Genomic DNA, 26230 nt, shown 5'->3' on the forward strand with positions numbered 1-26230 from the left:
CGTACTGCTATATATAGTATACTGGTGGACACTGTCAGCAAACTGCTAAACTAGTCTAAAATGCACCACAGGTATACAATGTAGATGGATAGTATACTTAATGGATGACGAGTGACGACACAGAGGTAGGTACAGCAGTGGCCTACCGTACTGCTATATATAGTATACTGGTGGACACTGTCAGCAAACTGCTAAACTAGTCTAAAATGCACCACAGGTATACAATGTAGATGGATAGTATACTTAATGGATGATGAGTGACGACACAGAGGTAGGTACAGCAGTGGCCTACCGTACTGCTATATATAGTATACTGGTGGACACTGTCAGCAAACTGCTAAACTAGTCTAAAATGCACCACAGGTATACAATGTAGATGGATAGTATACTTAATGGATGACGAGTGACGACACAGAGGTAGGTACAGCAGTGGCCTACCGTACTGCTATATATAGTATACTGGTGGACACTGTCAGCAAACTGCTAAACTAGTCTAAAATGCACCACAGATATACAATGTAGATGGATAGTATACTTAATGGATGATGAGTGACGACACAGAGGTAGGTACAGCAGTGGCCTACCGTACTGCTATATATAGTATACTGGTGGACACTGTCAGCAAACTGTTAAACTAGTCTAAAATGCACCACAGGTATACAATGTAGATGGATAGTATACTTAATGGATGACGAGTGACGACACAGAGGTAGGTACAGCAGTGGCCTACCGTACTGCTATATATAGTATACTGGTGGACACTGTCAGCAAACTGCTAAACTAGTCTAAAATGCACCACAGGTATACAATGTAGATGGATAGTATACTTAATGGATGACGAGTGACGACACAGAGGTAGGTACAGCAGTGCACTCTGCACTGTACTCCTCCTATATAATATTAATTATACTGGTGGTCCCCAGTCCCCACAATAAAGCAGCACACTGTGAGCACAGATATGGAGTGTTTTTCAGGCAGACAACGTATACTGGTGGTCACTGTCAGCAAAACTCTGCACTGTACTCCTGCTATAGCTGCTCCCCAGTCCCCACAATTAAGCAGTGTGAGCACTCAGCACAGATATATCATGCAGCACACTTAGCACAGATATGGTATGGAGCGTTTTTTTCAGGCAGAGAACGAATAAAAAAACTGGTGGTCACTTATCAGCAAAACTCTGCACTGTACTCCTAACAGCTGCTTCCCAATCCTCCCCACAATTAAGCAATAAAAAACAACCAATCAAGTCAACTGTGTTCTACAATAAACGGAGAGGACGCCAGCCACGTCCTCTCCCTATCATCTCCAATGCACGAGTGAAAATGGCGGCGACGCGCGGCTGCTTATATAGAATCCGAATCTCGCGAGAATCCGACAGCGGGATGATGACGTTCGGGCGCGCTCGGGTTAACCGAGCCATACGGGAGAATCCGAGTATGGCTCGGACCCGTGTAAAAAGGGTAAAGTTCGGGGGGGGGGAAGTTCGGTTTCTCGGAAACCGAACCCGCTCATCACTAGTACAAACAACAACAGCGAGAGTTAGTATTTTTGTAAATCTATAGGGGAGATTTATCAAAGCTTGGAGAGATATAATGTGGAGAGAGATAAAGCATCAACCAATCAACTCCTGTGATTTGCCAAACACAGGCTGTAACATGACAGAGGGGCACAATTTCTACACTCCCCACGGGTTGGTGCGGTGGACACATAGAACAAGGTGCCGGCGGGTGGGGGCGTGGCCACGACTGGAGACACAGTAATGTGGCGGAGGGGCGGCCCAAGCCGGACGCATAGAACAAGGTGCTGATGGGGGATGTTTAGTAAACATAATTATCTTATAATGGATTGAAAATGGGGATGGAGATAAGTGTGTTTAAATAAAATAAGAGATAAAGGGCTCTATTCAGGAAAAGTCTCAATAGTGTCTCGGTCATTATCGGGCAATATCGACACGGTAACATTCTTGTTTTGTTTTTTGTCATAGCTATTCAGCAATAAACTTCAAAGGAACAGTGGTTGCAGTAACACGCTGTTCCTGCGAAGGTCTAGAAGGCTTTGTTTTCCGAAATCCACAAACAAAACCTTCTATTTCTGGTTCTGCGCATACTCAGTCATGTTCTTACTCAACAATGCGAATAGTCTTCTATTTGCATTGTTAAGTCTGCAGTGTGACAGGCGGCAATTGTAAGCCAGCTCCAGCCTCCCAAAGCTTCTAAATGTGTATATAGACTGTATACATTTATATTTATGTGGTTTATTTATACATTTTTATACATTTTATTTATAAATATATACAGACTAATATATAGCAAAAATACACATTTAAATCCACTTAGAACTTTTGGGAGGCTGGAGCTGGGCCTACAAGATGCTGCAGGGACTGATGGGAAATTTCCCTCCGTCCCCGCATTTTTTGTCAGGTTTATGGATTTTCTTTATATAACGCCATTCTGAAATGACATTAAATAGCGTAAAATTTTATCGGGATGTTTAACATTTTGATGCTTTCTGAATAGGGTCAAACGTTAAACCACAATAGAGATCAATGGCGTGATCCTTACTGTGTGATATTCAGCGAGATGGGTCTGAACGGAGAAGGTAATTGCGTTATCTTCTCTGTTAACCCTTTGCTGAATAGCGGGGTTACTTGAAAATGCGGAAACACTAGTTTTAGAGAGCAGCAACAAAGTATCTGACATACGACGCTGCACTGCAGGTGGGGCAGATGTAAGATAAGACTTTATTAAGCATCCCCTAAATCAGTGATTCCCAAACTTGGTCCTCAAGTACTCCCAACAGTTCATGTTTTCCAGATCTCCTCACAGGATTACAAGTGAAATAATTTGCTCCACCTGTGGGTCTTTTAAAATGTGTCAGTAAGTAATGAATACACCTGTTCAACTGCTAGGTGACCTGGAAAACATGAACTGTTGGGGGTACTTGAAACCAGAGTTTGGGAACCACTGCCCTAAAACTTAGGTGTCCCCCATTGTCCTATAAAAATGTCAGGTTGGATTTATATGTAAGATTAAAATAAAAGCGGTCACAAAGTATAACATTTCGGTAACGCGGGTGTAATAGCCGCGCTTCAGCGGTCTCTTGGTCATTATTAGGCCGGCTTTACCCCTATATTATAGTTTCGTTTTTTAACCAATATCACTGAAAGCACAAATCATGGAGAAGCGTATTAGAGATTGATGTCGTGGAGACACAGTTACACCCTTTACATGCCATGGCCCGGCCACTGTGATGTCTAAAATTCATCAATGAATTGTGATGTCACAAGTCTTCATGCTTCCAGCTGCTTCCAGGCTGCAACAGGCCATTACCTCCCGGAACAGCTAGAAGAACAGACTTGTCGTGGTAAGTGAGATTTCCTTGGCTTTATATTTCTAGGGAGTACATATGATATTGCTTCCCATTTATAGTACAACTATGCAGAAACTAATAGCAGTATAATAATTATCAGAATACACCTGTATTCAATAATAAATAGCAGCAGCGAAGTATTATGTCAGTCGTAAGCAAGTAAGACAATTACACGGAGGTTCTCAAATTAACACCTAGATAATAATCGCACATCACCTGTCCCTGTTACTGTTTTACATTTCTCCACCAGATTTATTATTATGTATATATAATATGTAGGCTAATAGTAATAATCTGTATATATATATATATATATTTTATAGGTTACTAATTTTTATTATATTTTTTGCACTCAACAGCTCAACAATGTCAGGAATAATGAACATAATGATAAGATGTGCCAGGAGGTTAGATGATGGCCTGACCAGTAAGTACAGTAGATAAAGCTGTGACATGATAAGAACTCTCACTGATTACACATTATACACCTTTGGGGAATCTTACAGTCAGGATACTGAATACATGGGCGGAATTACCATAGGCTATGGGGGTGCAGCCCGCACCTGAGGGGGACCGATCTTCCCTGTTATAGGTCTCTGTGTTATATAGATTATACATCACTTGGCGGTACATAAGGGACATTATATACAGTTGCTGCGGGGCCCACACATACCTAGTGATGCCCTGACTCAGTATATTTTGGTTTGCTCCCAAAATCTCTTCACCTAAATCAAACACCTTCTCTAAAGTAGAGCAAATTGGGACTGATGCATAATATACTATGAATGTATGTGCCCGGTGGCTGCAGGTACATGTAACACTAATCACTGTACACAGTCATGTCAGTTCCTGATCCTGCACTTGGGAGTAATAAGTAACGTGATCAGCCATGGGGCCCACACCGGCCATAAGTTGTGCAGCAATGATCAGTGTAGCAGTGGTGAGTATCTGCATTGGGAGAGCGGTCATACACAGCCATGGAGCCCCACACCGGCCATAAGCTGTGCAGCATTGAGCAATGATCAGTGTAGCAGTGGGGAGTATCTGCATTGGGAGAGCGGTCAGTCACAGCCATGGGGCCCACACCGGCCATAAGTTGTGCAGCAATGATCAGTGTAGCAGTGGGGAGTATCTGCATTGGGAGAGCGGTCATACACAGCCATGGAGCCCCACACCGGCCATAAGCTGTGCAGCATTGAGCAATGATCAGTGTAGCAGTGGGGAGTATCTGCATTGGGAGAGCGGTCATACACAGCCATGGAGCCCCACACCGGCCATAAGCTGTGCAGCATTGAGCAATGATCAGTGTAGCAGTGCGGAGTATCTGCATTGGGAGAGCGTCAGTCACAGCCATGGAGCCCCACACCGGCCATAAATTGTGCAGCAATGATCAGTGTAGTAGTGCGGAGTATCTGCATTGGGAGAGCGGTCAGTCAGAGCGTTGTATAAAGCACTTGTGCTCAGGCATTGTGGGTCTCCAGGAGTCTTTATACTGATGCCAGCACTTATATTATGGTTACAGAGATCTCCACATAGCTGTTATATGCTAAACACTGTTCCCCAGTGCTAAACATTTTAAGTTGAATTCAGCGTGTAATTGAATCCCCCCCATAGTGTGTAATATACAGTGCAGTACAGTATATGGAAACATTGTACAGCCACAATGCCCATCAATGGGCAGCTGCAGAATCCAAAACACTAGTGTGACTGTTGTTTTGTATTTTCTTTACAGTCATTGAAAATAACATTCTTAGAGTTGTGGACGTCTATGAGCTGGCAAGAGTAAGTGAATAAAACTTCTGTACGTCAGTCTAGGGCATATGGGGGAGACTAAGCCGTATGACTCTGGCATATAACAGTTGGGCAGAACGGATGGTATAATGGTTAGCATTGCTGCCTCACAGCACTGAGGTCATGGTTCAATTCCCATCACAGCCCTAACTAGGGTGGTCTTCAGTATGCCGAATGTCGGGATCCTGGCGCACAGTATACCGGCGCCGGAATCCCAACACCTGGCATACCGACAGATATTCTCCCTCGTGGCGAGCGCAAGGGGCTCATTTGCACTCGCCACGATATCGGTATGCCGGCGGTCAGGCTCTCGGTGCCGGTATGCTGGTCGCCGGGAGCCCGCCGCCGGCATACCATACAAAACGCTGTCTTACATTACTGGGCCTCAATCAGGTGCGGTTACACCTACGCCCATCGTTGCAAATCACCGATTTTCAGTACTTACCACATGAGCAGGACCCGTTCTGAGCATCACAAATGTGTCCCGCAACATAGGAAGCAGAGCTGCAGCAGCCTGTCAGTGACTGACAGTCTGCTGCCATCCCTGGGGCGGGGCGGGAGGCGGCGACGGACTCCATTTGTGAATAGAGAGATGTTGGCACCATTTAGGGGGTGAGAAGAGGCCAGGGATCTCTGACCCCTATAAGCCGCCTGATGGTGGTGGGAGAGAGATCTGATGCTGCGTCCTAGGACACAGGTCGGGTCACTACTGTAGCAGGAGGCATCTGCTTGTAACAGACGCCTCCTGCCTCATCACCATACAGCGGTGTCACTGCTGCTTCCAAGGAAGTGATAGCAGCTCCAGCCACACCTGAGTGACCCCTTTCTATGTTCATTTTATCCATAAATGACATGAGGAGACATTTACAGCTGTGCCCTCATACATCACTGCGGCCGCACCAAACAGCCCTTCTCTGTATGCCAGGTCCTGTGAGACGCTGTTTGCGCTATCGTTTTCTGCCCCGATAATGCATCATAGTCACAATGCTATGTGACTAGGATGCATCAGGAGACTGCGCTGATTTATTTGATATGTGGCACTTGTATGTATATCTTGTGTGTGACTGAGGGGGTAATTCAGATCTGATCAATCATTTACGCTGTCATGCAGGGGGAAGGGACGCCCAGCACAGGGATAGTCCACCACGTTCTAATGCCGTTGTCACGCCCCCTCCTGCCCCGCGACCATCTCTGCCTGTCAATCAGGCAGAGGCGATCGCAGCCCAGAGATGCTGTTAGCACGTCACTGGGCCTCATGGGGTGCGACTGCGCACAAAGGGATTCAGACTCCGATCGCTGCTGCAATCCAATCTGAATCACCCCGAGTCAAAATCTGTGTAGGAAATGCTAGTATGCAGCGGCCGCTGCTTTATTCCACGCCAAATTCTGTTGTGCTTCATATACAGACTAAGTCGCACATATGTAACATGTGCAGAGAGAGTTAGATTTGGGTGGGGTGTGCTAAAACTGAAATCTAAATTGGAGTGTAAAAATAAAGCAGCCAGTATTTACCCTGCACAGAAACAATATAACCCACCCAAATCTAACTCTCTGCACATGTTATATCTGCCCCTCCTGCAGTGCACATGGGGAGTAACTCAGACTGGATTGCTGCAGCGGCAGTGATCGCAGTCTGAATTATTTTGTGGAGTGTGCACCCCGGGAGACCAGTGACATGCTATCAGCATCTCTGGGCTGCAATTGCCTCTGCCTGATTGACAGGCAGAGGCAGTCGCGGGGCGGGAGGGGGCTTGTTAATGGCGTTAGAACGCCATTGGTGGGGCACGGTACGGACAACGGAGGCGTGTCCGGACAGTTGGGGGTGGGCCGCGGTGGCTGCGTGATGTCATACGCATCCGCTGTGACCCGGGATGTGGCGTGTAGCTCCCTGCCAGCCCATAGGTGTCTATATTGTGAGATTTCCTAAGCTCCGGAATGGGAAGCATTCTGGAGCTCAGCCCCGTTAGTGAACGCCATCTTGTTTTATCAACATTATGAATGTCGGCATTGTAACTACATCCCTATCTATCCTTGCGCTATATAATCAGCTATGGCCTGTCCTGAGGCAGATATATGCAGCGGAGAACAGAGGGGAAGGAGTCTGGACCATGGGGGCAGAGAGAGGGATGCAGGAATCACAAACATATACAATCGTCAGCTCATTCTCCCAATATCGGGTGAGCGACCATTGATTGTATAGGTGTGTACTCTGTACCGATGCAGGAGAATTACCCGATAAACAGCTGATAACACTCCTGCAATGGTCGGGACCAGGAGGTCGCATCTTATGTGCTGCACACGTGACCTCCTGATCCCCATAGAGGAGCCGCTATCTCCACTTCCCTCACAGGAGGTCACAGGGGTCACAGCTGGCTGATTGGGAGCATTTTACCTGATCATCCAGGGATCACGCAGGTGTGTACCCAGCATTAGCGGCCACTGTGTCTGATATACCAGTGTATGTAATGACAGAATAGTGTTTGGATTCCCGTTACATTAGCCGCCACTGACACCCCCACCTCTGCTTACCCTAGTCTGCTGATGGATATCTGTAACCTTTATGGCCATATTGTTATCTTCTGAATGAAATGTAATAAACCTGTAACATTTAGTAACTAGCTTCTATTGGTGGTTACTCGCTATAATCCTCCTAAACGTATTGTATTTTCTTCCCTGTACCACAGAAAGCGCGGAGGCCAAGGCAGAGGGCATCTAAAAAGTAAGTGACTTTCATAGCTGCCAATATAACTCTTGTCCACTCACTCATCCTTTCCCATCTTGACTACTGCAACCATCTCCTTACAGGCCTCCCTCACTCTCATCTGGCTTCCCTTCAATCCGCTACAGCTAGACTTGTCTCGCTGCTCCACATTGCCCCCCTCCCCCCACCAAGACTTCACCTACAGAATACTCAAACTCTCACCCTCACATACAAGGCCCACTCCAACTACGCTGCTCGGCTCCCTATGGGCGGGATTTACTAACCTCCTCCGCTGCGGTATCTGGCTTTTCTCTGTGCTCCCTGTGTTTTCTCCGTGGTTACTGGTCTCCTCTCCGCTGCGCGGCACTACCCGTTGCGTAGCGCTGACCATGCGTTACGGAGAGCGCAGGACTCAGTGGCCGCGGCAGTGATGAGGCGGACCGCAGTGAGAGGGGAAAAAAACGGGGAGCATGAGGAAGCAACGGGTAGCACCGGGCAGCGGAGAGGAGACCAGTAACCGCGGAGAAAACACGGAGCGCAGAGAAAAGCCAGATACCACAGCGGAGGAGTTTAGTACATCCCGCCCTATATCTCCAACCTCATCTTCATACATACTCCCTCCCGCCTTTTCTCAGTTGTTTATGGCCTTCTACACTGTCTGCGTTGTGAATATGAGTCTCTATACCTTTGTCACTTACAAGGTTTCTCTTCTCTTTATAGGAACACGATGTCCTGGGATTCGAATGTCCCTTATGGAAAACTCCGATAGACATCTAGGAGTATAGGTGTGACCTCTGCGCTGGTGTGGGTATTAGTATAAAATCAATGTAAGCTGCTGCCTAATCCATGTAGAGTCAATGGGGGGTAATGGTGATGTCAGCTGTGATCACGCAGTAATCCTCTTGTCTCTAGGAGAGTGTGGCAGACTGGAGGAAGTGTAGGTACTTACCCTAGGTGTAGCTGTGGGGAATCACCTAAGATACCAGGTAATTCCCCACAGCTACACCTAGGGTAAGTACCTACACTTCCTCCAGTCTGCCAGAATTTTTTCATCTTCTCCTAGGGTCAGGAGGACTACCGCGTGATCACAGCTGACCTCCACACAAGACTAAATACATCACATGGATTATAACATCTAAGGCAGCAGCCATACCCACACCAGTGCAGACAGTCACACCCATGGGGGAAGGGACTTACCACCTACTCCCCCCCCCCCCCCCCACACCTGCATCAAAAAATAAAAAAAAACTTCTGCTCATTAAATGAATAAGTGCTGTAAGTCTTTTGTTGAAACGCATTTCACACAGTCAGAGAGTACATACAGACTTCAGGGATATAATGTTATCATGGTGTGTGTAGCCGGTGATTGGGATGAAAGTGGAAATGACTGGTTAGGCCGCAGCTTAGAGCGGGCGTGTGTAAAGGGGAGAGGGGGAGAAAATGTGGGAACAATGAAAATTTGGAATAAGAAGTATTGTAATGTCTGTCGTTACTATTTCTCAATGAGATGAAGTATATAGGTATGTGTAGTATGAAGGGGATGTCTAATGGGTGGGTGGCCTGGGTGGTTGAGGGGAGGGAATGTTTACATTAATCTCTATACAAGCATTCGCCAATTGTACCTCACGGTCTGCAATAAAGTATTTTTGTTTTTGACCGAGCACAAAGACAAAATGGCCCCTCTGGTACAGTCTCTTTTCGGAGCCTCTGTCCCGGCATGTTTGTACTAATAAAGCATAGAGAATGGAGGCTAGCAAAAATCGCTGTTTAGTAAATCTAGTCTCTCTGAGCAATCTGTGACTACAAAGCTGCCTATATTGGTTGGTTTGGTTTTCTTATAATTTCTTATGATCTAAAATGCTAACTTTGATAAAATTAAGGGAAATATTTATTAAAGTATATTTGCAGGTTATACCATTAAAACATCAGTTTTCAGAGGGGGTGAGGTTATGCAAATATTAAGCATCCCCAGGTTAAAAAGGAGTGACCTTCCATTCCGACAGCAAAGCAGCTCCCATAAGTTTCTATGGGGACTGCCATGCAGTCGGACTCACCAAGCTCCAGAATGGCATTAGTCACAAGCAGCCTATGAGATACGGATTCACAAGATGTTATGCCCCAGAGAACATGGCCAAAGCTTGGTTAAATATTCACCAGCAGTTTCCCAGAGACGTTATTGCTCAGAATATTGAGTTTCTCCATTAAGTTATGAATAGACCTCCCATCTGTACTGGATTTCCAAGCAAATTCCCAACTTCTGCCCCAGATGCCAGTAACACAATGTACTTTCCCATATAGTATCTGGTTACAGGTGACATCTAACATTCAGTGGCTCTTATGGATCCATCATCTTGTGGACACATCACATAGGTGTACCTAACGCCCTCTTAACTAAAATACTTTAGGTTCCTGATATATGATCTGTCACCTATTGCCTCTCAGAATAGTTCATCATCAGCCTTTGTTACCACATGATGGGGCAGATTCCATGGAGCATGTATTGACGGTCGCCCATCTGTGAGTTTCTGCAAATGCCGCTACAATCTCCTTCCCTTGTGTACAACCGTGTGGCCCAATATGCAGGGACTGAGCTGCTCCCACCTGCTATGGCTGGTGCAAGTTCTCCGTCTAACCATGGCCTCCTATGCTTATGGCTGACATGACTGCGACACTCCCATAACCCGCCCACTGAACGGGCCGCTTCTGTGTGCACTACTCTCCCCCTCCCAATCACCGCCCAGGAACGTCCATCACTGTTCCGCTCAGAGCCGGCCCTAACCAATAGGATGCCCTAGGCAAGATTTTGGCTGGTGCCCCATAGCATCACCGCTGGTACCGCCTCTGACCCTGCACCCCTTTCCAAGCACCATCACCCTTCACCCATAGCAGTCCTCATTTTGGTGCTTCTATTTTATATATGAACAGTGAGCACATTTGGCTCACAGCGCAAAAAGGGGCGTGTTCTTGCTGGGAAGGGTGTTGGCCACACAATTGTACCCCCAATTCAAATTAGGCCACACAGTAGTGAAACTTTATTCACATTTTATCATGTTATAGTGTTACTTATTCATGTTACATCACACAGTAGTACCACTTTACCTTATATACGTTATTCCTCACAGTAGTGCCTCTTATTCACATTACATCACACTGAATTGCTCCTTATTCACATTACACCACACCATATTGCTCTTAATTCACATTAGACCACACAGCAGTGCCCTTTCTATACGTTACGTCACACAGTAGAGCACCTATACACATAATGCCACACATTAGTAATGCATTTATACATATAATACCACACAGTAATGTCCCTTACACATATGACACACATTATTAATGTCATTATAAACATAGTGCACCTTACACATTATGCCAACCTTTATTAATGCCCTTATACTCATAATTCCCCTTACACATATGCTGAACACCACTGCACAACTAACCCACCCGCACACAGCACTCACATGGCCGCTAACACTGTGACCCCTGCCTCTGCTTTGATACAGATGTGTCATCATACATTCTGCCTCAACACACTATACAGCAGATGCCTAGCGCAAGTCAGCTGGCAGCTCCCAGCCAGCTATGCTAATGTCGGGCTCCTTTTGTGACAGTGTAATGTAGCATTTTGTATGCAGATACAGCCGCAATCACACACCGAATACAGGCATGCCACATATCATTTTAATCAGCAGAAGCTGCTTGTGCCCCTAGGCATACCAAATGCCCTAGGCATTTGCCTAGTTTGCCTATGCCTAGGGCCGGCTCTGGTTCCGCTACATATTGATACCATTTGGCTGGAACACAACATCACCTTTGTGCATACCACTCTGGGGGTAATTCAGATCTGATTGTAGATGTGCTAAATTTAGCACATCTATGATCAGTTACTTTGACATGCAGGGGTATGCCCTGCACAGGGCTAGTTCGCTGGCAGGCGGCTACCCGCCATGTCCCAGGTTGCTGCGGCTGCGTGTGCTGCGGTCCGCCCCCACAGTGGTCTGGACACATCTGCATTGTCCGGACTGTGCCCCACCAACGGCGTTCTAATGCCGTTGGTTTGCCCCCTCCCGCCCCATGACCGCCACTGCCTGTCAATCAGGCAGAGGCGATTGCAGCCCTGAGATGCTTTTAGCATCTCACTGGGCCTCCCCAAAGGGCTTCAGACTGTGATTGCTGCTGCAGTGATCCAGTCTAATTAGGCCCTCTGTCCGCACCATAGGGGTTTTCTACGTAGTTGCAAATAATCGTTCAGCTACAGGAACATCGGCTGCGTATGGCTCAGAACCCGGCCCAATGTCTCCTTGCATCATCATATTAGGGGCTGTTTCTGAGAGCTGCTGCACAAGCAAAAGTCGCTGTTTACCTGCAGCAGCCAAATGTATTTAAGCTGTCATTTATTTCCTGCACATATCACACAACAAAAGAAGCCATCTGATTGGCTGCTGTGTTTTACAGCACCGCGTTCTGTTCTTAGGAATGTCATTAGGAATCATTGCGGTCTTCAGTCCTGACTCCTGCCATCTCCTGAGCTGTATAGTGAACAGGTCCTACCTGACTGCTGAATGCACAGTGGGAAGCAGCGACTGGTGAGAAGAGAAGAGCCACGTACAGGAGGAGCTTCATGGTGATTCACGCAGCAGCTGGAAAGAAACAATTGAAGAACATTTTTCTCCTCCTAAAATGACTTTGTCCTCAAAGATGTCAGAAAGCCATTGCCTGTATTTCTGAAGACTGAAAAAGCGCATCATAATCATAGGTATATAGGGGGTCATTCCGAGTTGATCGCTCGCTAGCAGTTTTTAGCAGCCGTGCAAACGCTATGCAGCCGCCCACTGGGAGTGTATTTTAGCTTAGCAGAAGTGCAAATGGTTGTATCGCAGAGCGCCTGCAAAAAAAATTTTTTGTAGTTTCAGAATAGCTCAAAACCTACTCAGCGCTTGCGATCACTTCAGACTATTCAGTTCCAGATTTGAAGTCACAAACCCGCCCAGCATTCGCCCAGTCACGCCTGCGTTTTTCCAAACACTCCCTGAAAATGGTCAGTTGCCACACAGAAACGCCCACTTCATGTCAATCACTCTGCGGCAACCAGTGCGACTGAAATGCATTGCTAGACCCTGTGCAAAACTACTTCGTTCGTTGTGCCCATACGCCACGTGTGCGCAGAACTGCCATTTTTTAGCCTGATCGCTGCGCTATGAACAAATGCAGCTAGCGATCAACTCGGAATGACCCCCATAATAATATATAAAAGAAATCAGTACATTTGTATGACATTTTCAGAGCGTAAAATTGACCAAAGATTGATTTTATATCGATTTAAAATCAGTCAACATCAACAGTATTTCAGGGTAAATATTCTGTGGTATATTTAATTACTAAAGGGTAATTTTGGTCGATTTGGGGTTTTGGGTGTATTTTTAGTTGATTTTTATTAAATTTTGCAAATCAGACTATAAAATCAGCTATAAAACCGAATACAGGTATTGACCAAATATCAGCACTTTTAAACATAGAAACAAAGAATGTGACGGCAGATAAGAACCACTTGGCCCATCTAGTCTGCCCCTTTTTTTTACCACATTTTTATCTGAAACCTTATTTGATCCTTATTTCTTTGTAAGGAGATCCTTATGTCTATCCCATGCATGTTTAAATTGCTCTACTGTCTTAGCCTCTACCACCTCTGATGGGAGGCCATTCCACTTGTCCACTACCCTTTCTGTGAAGTAATTTTTCCTCAAATATCCCCTGAACCTCCCCCCTCCAGTCTCAGTGCATGTCCTCGTGTCCTATTGCTTCTCTTCATTTGAAGATTGTTTCCCTCCAGGACTTTGTTAAAACCCTTGATATATTTGAACGTTTCTATCATGTCCCCCCTTTCCCTTCTTTTACACTGACGACTACAGGATCCCTGGATTACTAACAGTCGTTTTGAAAACTGAACACAAAACCGACACAGAAATCCCCAAACTAATAGACTAATACCGGCATTTTAGCTTCTAAAATCTATTGGTTGAAGCTTCATTGTGATGCCTATAAACGTGGACACCAGCATGTGGTGCATGGTGGACAGGGGCGGATTGGGATGGAAAACCAGCCCGGGAAATTTCTGTAAGCAGCCCTAATGGGGGCGGGGTCTGTGGAGGGGGTGGGATCCCTCCTCATAGGGCCTGATTCTGAGTCAGAGGCAGTCGCGGCCTTCCTTTTGTCTTTTGCTGCAGCTGTGTCTGTGACTTTATGTTAATGCTGCTACAATGCCCTTCCCTGGTGTACATCCATGCATCTGAATGTGCAAGGACTGAGACGCCCTCTTTCAATGTCTACAGATGCATCATGCTTTGTGCATCTTTAGACGCCACCATCGGTCGCACCATTGACACTTTCACCAGCCCTATGCTAGGTGCAGATCATCCGTCTGAGTGTGGCCTCCAATTCTACGTCTCTATATGCAACCACTATCAGCAACACACCCATATCACTCCAGATACACGCCTATACTACATTACATCTGCGTTTGACTAGCCAAACCCCTGTAACCGACCAGGAATGTCCAACACATTTCTAATACACTGAATATGTACTGCAACACTCAGTAGTGGCTCTTGCCACGGGCAAGCAGGCTTTTTGCCCAGGGCGCCGCTACCCTGAGGGTGCCGCTGTGGCAAGGGGTGGTCTTCTGTATGCCGGCGGTCGGGCTCCCGGCGCTCAGTATACCGGCGCCGGGAGCCCGACAGCCGGCATACCGACAGCCGGCATACCGACACTTATTTTCCCTTGTGGGGGTCCACGACCCCCATAAAGGGAGAATAAAATAGTGTGGCGCGCGTAGCGCGCCACCGTGCCCGTAGCGTGGCGAGCGCAGCGAGCCCGCAAGGGGCACATTTGCGCTCGCCACGCTGTCGGTAAGCCGGCGGTCGGGCTCCCAGCGCCGGGATGCTGGTCGCCGGAAGCCCGACCGCCGGCCAGCCGTAGTGAACCCGTGGCAAGAGCCGCTACTAATTATCCACCCTCCCTCCCCACTCCCGGCTGCAGCAAGCGACGTGTGCGCCCCCTGCAGCCGTGTCGCTGACTCACGCTAGAGGTCAAAATTGACCCCTAGTGTCAGTGCGGCGCTGCTATGCGAGAGACGTCATGTGATTTTTCTTTTAGGGTTTCAAAGCGGCGCTACTACAGAGGGCACAGCTACAAGGGGCACTACTACTGGGGGCCCATACAGGGTGCACAGCTACAAGGGGCACTACTACTGGGGGCCCATACAGAGTGCACAGCTACAAGGGGCACTACTACTGGGGGCCCATACAGGGTGTACAGCTACAAGGGGCACTACTACTGGGGGCCCATACAGGGTGCACAGCTACAAGGGGCACTACTACTGGGGGCCCATACAGGGTGCACAGCTACAAGGGGCACTACTACTGGGGGCCCATACAGGGTGCACAGCTACAAGGGGCACTACTACTGGGGGCCCATACAGGGTGCACAGCTACAAGAGGCACATCTACAGGGGGCACAACTACTAGGGGCACAACTTCAGGGGCATAGGCGTGCGCACGGGGGGTGCCTGGTGCACACTGGCACCCCCTAATGTCCGGCACCCCCCGCACGCCTGCAGCACAGTGATCACATGCTGCTCATGCCTGTTCCTCCTCCCTCCCCCGCTGCACCCGCCGTGCCCGCCGCACAGTCAGGAGTCAGAACTGACTGTCTGGGACTGACCGGCGGCTGCACTGGGTGACAGTGGATGCGATGCGGTGCACTGAAGTACAAAGCTTCGCCCCGCGCCACAAAGTGACATCACGCCGCCCGCCTGCCTGACCTCACACTCTCTCTATTGCGTGCCACTGCTACCATAGCCGCACAGCAAGGCGTTCTTCTCTGGTGGAGTCGAGGACGAGGACCCGGAGGCAAAATTCAGCTCAACACAGATGGTTCAGAGACTGCCACGCTCAGCTCAGTCAGTGACTAAAGTAAGTAAACCACTGCTGTGCTTCAGCTGAGCCTGTTCCTGTTTTTATATATATATACTGTACATGAAGTTGTCCCCCCCCAAAAAAAAAAAATGTAAAAAAAATAAATAAATCTGTAAGTGTACTCAGGGAAAAAAACTTAAAGCACAGAAAAGAAGGGTTTAAAAATATATTAGCTGAGCCAAGCTCTTAGTAGTTTCCTGAGAGGGGTTTTAAGGGTATCTGGCACTGGGGCATACCATGTGGTGTAATGTGAATTTGGCTAATACCGCGTGGCGTAAAGTGAATGTGGTTCATATCGTGTGGCGTAATGTGAATTTGGCGCATACTGTGTGGCGTAATGTGAATTTACACTCATACCGTGTGGCGTAATGTGAATTTCCGCTCATGCTATGTGGCGTAATGTGATTTTCCGCTCATGCTGTGTGGCGTAATGTGAATTTGGCTCATACTGTGTGGCATAATGTGAATTTACGTTCATACCGTGTGGCTTAATAGAAATGTCTGCTCATACCGTGTGGCGTAATGTGAATTTCAGCTCATACCGTGTGGCGTAATGTGAATTTATGCTCATACCGCGTGCCGTAATATAAATTTTGGCTCATACTGTGTGGCATAATGTGAATTTCAGTTCATACCGTGTGACGTAATGTGAATAAGGGGTAACTGGTGAGCATGGGGACCTGTGTCCTGTGGACGAGGAGTCTGATGGCATAGAAAGAGGCAGATGTGGGTCTAATGGCACATGTGTAAATTTTTTACTTTACTTGTGTTAAATTAAAACTCGTTTGCCTCCCTAAAGCTCCCGTTATTTTCTGTGTCCCCCACTCAAAATCAGTGTGTTGGTGCTGGGCGGTACAAGGGGTGGGGTGTGTGTGGGTGGAATGTATATGCACCTAGGCTCACCACTCTCTAGTCCCGCCACTGGGTCAGGGATAGGTTGAGGAACTGTAAGCAGCAATAGGGTGCAGCGGCAGCTATGACTAAGGGTTATGCCATAGCGGGCAGTCAGTACCAGCTGATGGTCGCACTATTATGTTTTATTTTATTTCTCTAGGGTGTATTATATTTACTTTATTAGAAACTAGGGAGAAATTAGTTTACGCCATGTGATTTTACTGAGGGAATGTGAAATAGTGATAGACACGCCCCTGGGCGGTGCTAGATATGCCCAAAAAGCGTCGCTAGACACGCCCAAAAAGCGGTGCTAGACACGCTCCTCCGGCGGTGCACCCTCTCATAACATTAGCTGCGCACGCCTATGTTCAGGGGGCACTGCTACAGGGGGAACAGCTACTGGAGGAAAATTAACTGGGGGCACAGATGCTGGGGTCACAACTACTGGAGGCACAGCTACTGGGGCAAATCTACAGGGGGGCACAAGTACTGGGGGCACAGGTACTGGGGCCACAGCTACAGGGGGCAAATCAACTGGGGGGCACAACTACTTGGGGCAAATCTGGGGGCACAGCTACTGGGAGCATAACTGTGGCCACGCCCCTCCCCTATGAAGCCACGCCCCTGTTTTGCCGAAGGGGGGGCGCCAGTTGAAACTTTCGCACTGGGTGCCACAAGGTGTAGAACCGGCCCTGGCAACACTATACCAACACCACTGGGACGTATGCGTGGTGCAACTCAGACGGAAAATACCACTCCACTGCATCTGGCTCAGAATCAGCCCCATAATGCTGTATACTATGCCACAGTGGCACTTTCTAAATAAAATAACTATAAAAGAGACATGTATATTTACATAATCTCGCTCCCTTCCTAACTGCTGATCTCACTCATTATAAAAACAATCAGAGGTACAGTAAATAGAAAATAACAATTACAAAAAAAAACCCCAATAAACATTCTGCCTGGCAGTCAGCAGCTTGTGTGTCTTTATGGTGACCTTCCTGCCCCATATTTTCCCCCAGTACACACACATGACTAACCGCTCCAGTACACACATATGACAGCCCCCCAGAACGTACATGACTGACCCCCTCCAGTACACACATATGACAGACCCCCCTCCCAATACACAAATGACTGACCCCCCAGTACACACATATGACAGACCCCCCTCCCAGTACACACATGACTAACCGCTCCAGTACACACATATGACAGCCCCCCAGAACGTACATGACTGACCCCCTCCAGTACACACATATGACAGACCCCCCTCCCAATACACAAATGACTGACCCCCCAGTACACACATATGACAGACCCCCCTCCCAGTACACACATGACTAACCGCTCCAGTACACACATATGACAGCCCCCCAGAACGTACATGACTGACCCCCTCCAGTACACACATATGACAGACCCCCAGAGCACACATGACTGACCCCCTCCAGTACACACATATGACAGCCTCCAGTACACATATGACTGACCCCTCCAGTACATACATATGACAGACCCCCCTTTCATTACACAAATGACAGCCCCCCAGTACACACATATGACAGACCCCCCTTTCATTACACAAATGACAGCCCCCCAGTACACACATATGACAGACCCCCCTTTCATTACACAAATGACAGCCCCCCAGTACACACATATGACAGACCCCCCTTTCATTACACAAATGACAGCCCCCCAGTACACACATATGACAGACCCCCCTTTCATTACACAAATGACAGCCCCCCAGTACACACATATGACAGCACCCCAGTACACAAATGACTGACCCCCCATAGTACACACGGTTCCGGTATGAATGGTCGACCATGTTATGGTCGACAGTCATTAGGTCGACCACTATTGGTCGACATTGACATGGTCGACATGGACACATGGTCGACACATGAAAATGGTCGACACATGAAAGGTCGACATATGAAAAGGTCGACATGAGTTTTTTAAACTTTTTTTGTCTCGTTTTTTGCGTAAAGTGACTGGGAACCCCAATTAGTGCACCGCGTCCCCTCGCATGGCGAGCGAAGCTTCGGGCATGGTGCCTTCGCTCCGCTACCGCTTCGCTCGGCACACTTTACCGTTCCAATCGTAGTCCATGTGGATCGTAAAGTATGGAAAAGTTCCCCCCCCCCCAAAAAAGTTAAAAAACTCATGTCGACCTTTTCATGTGTCGACCATTTTCATGTGTCGACCATGTGTCCATGTCGACCATGTCAATGTCGACCAATAGTGGTCGACCTAATGACTGTCGACCATAACATGGTCGACCATGTGAACGGATACCAGTACACACATATGACAGCCTCCAGTACACACATGACTGACCCCCCCACTACACACATGACAGCCCCCCAGTACACACATTACTGACCCCCTCCAGTACACACATGACAGCCCCCCCAGTACACACATGACTGACCCCCTCCAATACACACACATGACTGCCCCCCAGTATCCCTGACTGACCCCCTCCAGTACACACATATGACAGCCTCCAGTACACACATGACTGGCCCCCTCCAGTACTCAAATGACTGACCCCCTCCAGTACACACATATGACAGCCCCCCAGTACACACATGACTGACCCCCCAGTACACATATATGACAACCCTCCCCCAGTACACATATATGACAGACCCCCAGTACACACATGACAGCCCCCCAGTACGCACATATGACAGACCCACCCAATACACATATCAGACAGCTCTTCCCCATATTTTCCCCCAGTATACATATATGACTATAGCCAGAAGAAGAGGGGGCGCAGGGCATACTGTACCCCAGCCCCCCTTTGTCATGGACACCCCCCCAGTCGGAGCCCACTGACATCACTAGCTTTCCCTCTTATGCAGCAGCAGAACCAGGAAGCCAGAATGCGAGCTGGACAAGTATCATAATTACAGATGAGCGGGTTCGGTTTCTTTGAATCCGAACCCGCACGAACTTCACTTTTTTTTTCACGGGTCCGAGCGACTCGGATCTTCCCGCCTTGCTCGGTTAACCCGAGCGCGCCCGAACGTCATCATGACGCTGTCGGATTCTCGCGAGACTCGGATTCTATATAAGGAGCCGCGCGTCGCCGCCATTTTCACACGTGCATTGAGATTGATAGGGAGAGGACGTGGCTGGCGTCCTCTCCATTAGAATAGATTAGAAGAGAGAGAGAGAGAGAGAGAGATTGTGCAGACAGAGTTTACCACAGTGACCAGTGCAGTTGTTGTTAAGTTAACTTTTATTTAATATATCCGTTCTCTGCTATATCCGTTCTCTGCCTGAAAAAAACGATACACAGCAGTCACACAGTGTGACTCAGTCTGTGTGCACTCAGCTCAGCCCAGTGTGCTGCACATCAATGTATAAACGCTTATAATAATTGTGGGGGAGACTGGGGAGCACTGCAGGTTGTTATAGCAGGAGCCAGGAGTACATAATATTATATTAATTTAAAATTAAACAGTGCACACTTTTGCTGCAGGAGTGCCACTGCCAGTGTGACTAGTGGTGACCAGTGCCTGACCACCAGTATAGTAGTATATTGTTGTATACTATCTCTTTATCAACCAGTCTATATTAGCAGCAGACACAGTACAGTGCGGTAGTTCACGGCTGTGGCTACCTCTGTGTCGGCAGTCGGCACTCGGCAGGCAGTCCGTCCATCCATAATTGTATAATTATATACCACCTAACCGTGGTATTTTTTTTTCTTTCTTTATACCGTCGTCATAGTCATACTAGTTGTTACGAGTATACTACTATCTCTTTATCAACCAGTGTACAGTGCGGTAGTTCACGGCTGTGGCTACCTCTGTGTCGGCAGTCGGCAGGCAGTCCGTCCATCCATAATTGTATTATAATATATACCACCTAACCGTGGTTTTTTTTTTCATTCTTTATACCGTCATAGTGTCATACTAGTTGTTACGAGTATACTACTATCTCTTTATCAACCAGTGTACAGTGCGGTAGTTCACGGCTGTGGCTACCTCTGTGTCGGCAGTCGGCAGGCAGTCCGTCCATCCATAATTGTATTATAATATATACCACCTAACCGTGGTTTTTTTTTCATTCTTTATACCGTCATAGTCAGTCATACTAGTTGTTACGAGTATACTACTATCTCTTTATCAACCAGTGTACAGTGCGGTAGTTCACGGCTGTGGCTACCTCTGTGTCGGCACTCGGCAGGCAGTCCGTCCATCCATAATTGTATTATAATATATACCACCTAACCGTGGTTTTTTTTTCATTCTTTATACCGTCATAGTCAGTCATACTAGTTGTTACGAGTATACTACTATCTCTTTATCAACCAGTGTACAGTGCGGTAGTTCACGGCTGTGGCTACCTCTGTGTCGGCACTCGGCAGGCAGTCCGTCCATCCATAATTGTATTATAATATATACCACCTAACCGTGGTTTTTTTTTCATTCTTTATACCGTCATAGTGTCATACTAGTTGTTACGAGTATACTACTATCTCTTTATCAACCAGTGTACAGTGCGGTAGTTCACGGCTGTGGCTACCTCTGTGTCGGCAGTCGGCAGGCAGTCCGTCCATCCATAATTGTATTATAATATATACCACCTAACCGTGGTTTTTTTTTCATTCTTTATACCGTCATAGTGTCATACTAGTTGTTACGAGTATACTACTATCTCTTTATCAACCAGTGTACAGTGCGGTAGTTCACGGCTGTGGCTACCTCTGTGTCGGCAGTCGGCAGGCAGTCCGTCCATCCATAATTGTATTATAATATATACCACCTAACCGTGGTTTTTTTTTCATTCTTTATACCGTCATAGTCAGTCATACTAGTTGTTACGAGTATACTACTATCTCTTTATCAACCAGTGTACAGTGCGGTAGTTCACGGCTGTGGCTACCTCTGTGTCGGAACTCGGCAGGCAGTCCGTCCATCCATAATTGTATTACAATATATACCACCTAACCGTGGTTTTTTTTTCATTCTTTATACCGTCATAGTCAGTCATACTAGTTGTTACGAGTATACTACTATCTCTTTATCAACCAGTGTACAGTGCGGTAGTTCACGGCTGTGGCTACCTCTGTGTCGGAACTCGGCAGGCAGTCCGTCCATCCATAATTGTATTACAATATATACCACCTAACCGTGGTTTTTTTTTCATTCTTTATACCGTCATAGTGTCATACTAGTTGTTACGAGTATACTACTATCTCTTTATCAACCAGTGTACAGTGCGGTAGTTCACGGCTGTGGCTACCTCTGTGTCGGCACTCGGCAGGCAGTCCGTCCATCCATAATTGTATTATAATATATACCACCTAACCGTGGTTTTTTTTTCATTCTTTATACCGTCATAGTCAGTCATACTAGTTGTTACGAGTATACTACTATCTCTTTATCAACCAGTGTACAGTGCGGTAGTTCACGGCTGTGGCTACCTCTGTGTCGGCACTCGGCAGGCAGTCCGTCCATCCATAATTGTATTATAATATATACCACCTAACCGTGGTTTTTTTTTCATTCTTTATACCGTCATAGTCAGTCATACTAGTTGTTACGAGTATACTACTATCTCTTTATCAACCAGTGTACAGTGCGGTAGTTCACGGCTGTGGCTACCTCTGTGTCGGCACTCGGCAGGCAGTCCGTCCATCCATAATTGTATTATAATATATACCACCTAACCGTGGTTTTTTTTTCATTCTTTATACCGTCATAGTGTCATACTAGTTGTTACGAGTATACTACTATCTCTTTATCAACCAGTGTACAGTGCGGTAGTTCACGGCTGTGGCTACCTCTGTGTCGGCAGTCGGCAGGCAGTCCGTCCATCCATAATTGTATTATAATATATACCACCTAACCGTGGTTTTTTTTTCATTCTTTATACCGTCATAGTGTCATACTAGTTGTTACGAGTATACTACTATCTCTTTATCAACCAGTGTACAGTGCGGTAGTTCACGGCTGTGGCTACCTCTGTGTCGGCAGTCGGCAGGCAGTCCGTCCATCCATAATTGTATTATAATATATACCACCTAACCGTGGTTTTTTTTTCATTCTTTATACCGTCATAGTCAGTCATACTAGTTGTTACGAGTATACTACTATCTCTTTATCAACCAGTGTACAGTGCGGTAGTTCACGGCTGTGGCTACCTCTGTGTCGGAACTCGGCAGGCAGTCCGTCCATCCATAATTGTATTACAATATATACCACCTAACCGTGGTTTTTTTTTCATTCTTTATACCGTCATAGTCAGTCATACTAGTTGTTACGAGTATACTACTATCTCTTTATCAACCAGTGTACAGTGCGGTAGTTCACGGCTGTGGCTACCTCTGTGTCGGCACTCGGCAGGCAGTCCGTCCATCCATAATTGTATTATATACCACCTAACCGTGGTTTTTTTATACCACCTAACCGTGGCAGTCCGTCCATGTGCTGATTGGGGAGGGTTTTTTGGAAGGGACATCCTGCGTGACACTGCAGTGCCACTCCTAGATGTGCCCGGTGTTTGTGTCGGCCACTAGGGTCGCTAATCTTACTCACACAGCTACCTCATTGCGCCTCTTTTTTTCTTTGCGTCATGTGCTGTTTGGGGAGGGTTTTTTGGAAGGGACATCCTGCGTGACACTGCAGTGCCACTCCTAGATGTGCCCGGTGTTTGTGTCGGCCACTAGGGTCGCTAATCTTACTCACACAGCTACCTCATTGCGCCTCTTTTTTTCTTTGCGTCATGTGCTGTTTGGGGAGGGTTTTTTGGAAGGGACATCCTGCGTGACACTGCAGTGCCACTCCTAGATGTGCCCGGTGTTTGTGTCGGCCACTAGGGTCGCTAATCTTACTCACACAGTCAGCTACCTCATTGCGCCTCTTTTTTTCTTTGCGTCATGTGCTGTTTGGGGAGGGTTTTTTGGAAGGGCCATCCTGCGTGACACTGCAGTGCCACTCCTAGATGGGCCCGGTGTTTGTGTCGGCCACTAGGGTCGCTAATCTTACTCACACAGCTACCTCATTGCGCCTCTTTTTTTCTTTGCGTCATGTGCTGTTTGGGGAGGGTTTTTTGGAAGGGACATCCTGCGTGACACTGCAGTGCCACTCCTAGATGGGCCCGGTGTTTGTGTCGGCCACTAGGGTCGCTTATCTTACTCACACAGCGACCTCGGTGCAAATTTTAGGACTAAAAATAATATTGTGAGGTGTGAGGTATTCAGAATAGACTGAAAATGAGTGTAAATTATGGTTTTTGAGGTTAATAATACTTTGGGATCAAAATGACCCCCAAATTCTATGATTTAAGCTGTTTTTTAGTGTTTTTGGAAAAAAACACCCGAATCCAAAACACACCCGAATCCGACAAAAATAATTCGGTGAGGTTTTGCCAAAACGCGTTCGAACCCAAAACACGGCAGCGGAACCGAACCCAAAACCAAAACACAAAACCCGAAAAATTTCAGGCGCTCATCTCTAATCATAATGAGAGTATTCAGGTTTAGAGAGAGAGACACACACAGAGTCCTCCTGACTCCCGTCCCAGTGTGTTAATAGTACAGAGGCTGCTGCTATTCCTGCTTGTGACAAGATAAATTATAGATTTTATTTTTCTATGTGTATTTTAAGGTAGTTAAGTTATCTTTGTTCCACTAAAAGAATTTTTTTATAAAATAGTTGTCTCTCAATTAGGTGGCGCTATAAACAGTACCCAGGCATTATTAAACTATTAGTTTAAATCTAATCAATACCATTGATTAAATTCTATGTACACAATCCATACCTCCCAAAATGATCCATTTTAAGAGGTACAAAATACTCTCTACCTGTACTTCCCTCTTAAGTTTTTTTTTGTTCTTCAATATTCTTATTGGGTATTTCAACATACAACAGAAAAAAAATGAAATAGAGAGATCGCAAAATCACAATCAGCATACAATAGGTAAGTAGCTTAAATATATCTGGGTAAGATCAATAAGCCATTTCGCACATGGGGGGGGGGGATAACATTTCCATACTAGAAACAAATATGTAGGAGCCATGCAATGTTGCACCTATGCGGAGAGAAGAAAAGGCGGTGTCAGAGTTCATTGGTGGTAACAGTCTGAAGTAGTAGATGAAAGTTAGTTAGAGTGTGGTTGGATGCGGAAATATGCCTGCAACATTTATCTCCTGAAACATTTAAATCCTGGCCAAAGTTAACCATCGTCCATCTGTAGTCGGGTTCTCATCTTTCCTCTTATAAAGAAGACATGTGTATATACAACATATAACAGATAATATGGTATCCTCTTTATATTTCACAATTGAAAACATCAAATACCAGTATAAGGTTAACTGGGGGGGGGGGGGGGGAGGGGGGTTATAGAAAAGAGTAAGGGGGATCAGGTGGAGAAGGAAGGTTGGAGGTGGGGGGATAACTGGGGGTGGTTGCCAATATCCTTTTGTATATATTTACTGGTTTCTGTCCTTCTGCTTATCATATCCATTTACATCTGGGGAATTACCACTGATGTACAGCACTTAAAGTGGTTCTTTAGAGGTGGGGGAACTCGCCCTCCCATGGGTGCCACACCCCTAGCCCCTCCCACTCAGTGTATTCCATGCCCCTAGCCCCTCCCTTTTAAGTGTGTTCATTGATTATGTATTAATGTAGGGGTGTGTGCTCAGTGACAGGGGAGCTATGCGCCTAAGACATTATCGGTGCTTCTATCTTTTAGAAGTGGCACTGACCACCACTTCTAAAAGTGGAACTGACTGTTTTGACACCTGTGTGTGTGTGTATATATATATATATATATATATATATATAAAATAAGAATTTACTCACCGGTAATTCTATTTCTCGTAGTCCGTAGTGGATGCTGGGTACTCCGTAAAGACCATGGGGAATAGACGGGCTCCACAGGAGACTGGGCACTCTAAAAGAAAGATTAGGTACTATCTGGTGTGCACTGGCTCCTCCCTCTATGCCCCTCCTCCAGACCTCAGTTAGGGAAACTGTGCCCGGAAGGGCTGACACTACAAGGAAAGGATTTGGAATCCCGGGTAAGACTCATACCAGCCACACCAATCACACCGTACAACTTGTGATAACTATACCCAGTTAACAGTATGAACAACAAATGAGCCTCATTAACAGATGGCTCATAACAAAACCCTTTAGTTAAGCAATAACTATATACACGTATTGCAGAGAGTCCGCACTTGGGACGGGCTCCCAGCATCCACTACGGACTACGAGAAATAGAATTACCGGTGAGTAAATTCTTATTTTCTCTGACGTCCTAGTGGATGCTGGGTACTCTGTAAGGACCATGGGGATTATACCAAAGCTCCCAAACGGGCGGGAGAGTGCGGATGACTCTGCAGCACCGCATGAGCAAACTCAAGGTCCTCCTCAGCCAGGGTATCAAACTTGTATAATTTTGCAAACGTGTTGACCCCGACCAGGTAGCAGCTCGGCAAGGTTGTAATGC

At 46.7% G+C, this 26230-nt stretch overlaps 1 protein-coding gene and 1 long non-coding RNA gene across 5 annotated transcripts in view; one reads left to right on the forward strand and one right to left on the reverse strand.

The window, feature by feature from the left end:
* Positions 1 to 26230, reverse strand: part of C9H1orf210 (chromosome 9 C1orf210 homolog) — a 542874-nt gene that overhangs the window by 157903 nt on the left and 358741 nt on the right. For all 4 annotated transcript variants that reach the window (XM_063939312.1, XM_063939313.1, XM_063939314.1 and 1 more), the window contains one exon: positions 12422 to 12510. The gene's annotated coding sequence lies outside the window, so the exon portion shown is untranslated. The remainder of the gene's footprint in view (positions 1 to 12421; positions 12511 to 26230) is intronic.
* LOC134956660 (uncharacterized) lies at positions 3246 to 8789 on the forward strand. The gene is made up of 5 exons (XR_010186067.1): positions 3246 to 3363; positions 3729 to 3796; positions 5102 to 5151; positions 7845 to 7879; positions 8582 to 8789. It is a non-coding gene; the product is annotated as an uncharacterized LOC134956660 (long non-coding RNA).

This window comes from Pseudophryne corroboree, chromosome 9 (genome assembly GCF_028390025.1).
Source record: "Pseudophryne corroboree isolate aPseCor3 chromosome 9, aPseCor3.hap2, whole genome shotgun sequence".
Lineage (NCBI taxonomy): Eukaryota > Metazoa > Chordata > Amphibia > Anura > Myobatrachidae > Pseudophryne > Pseudophryne corroboree.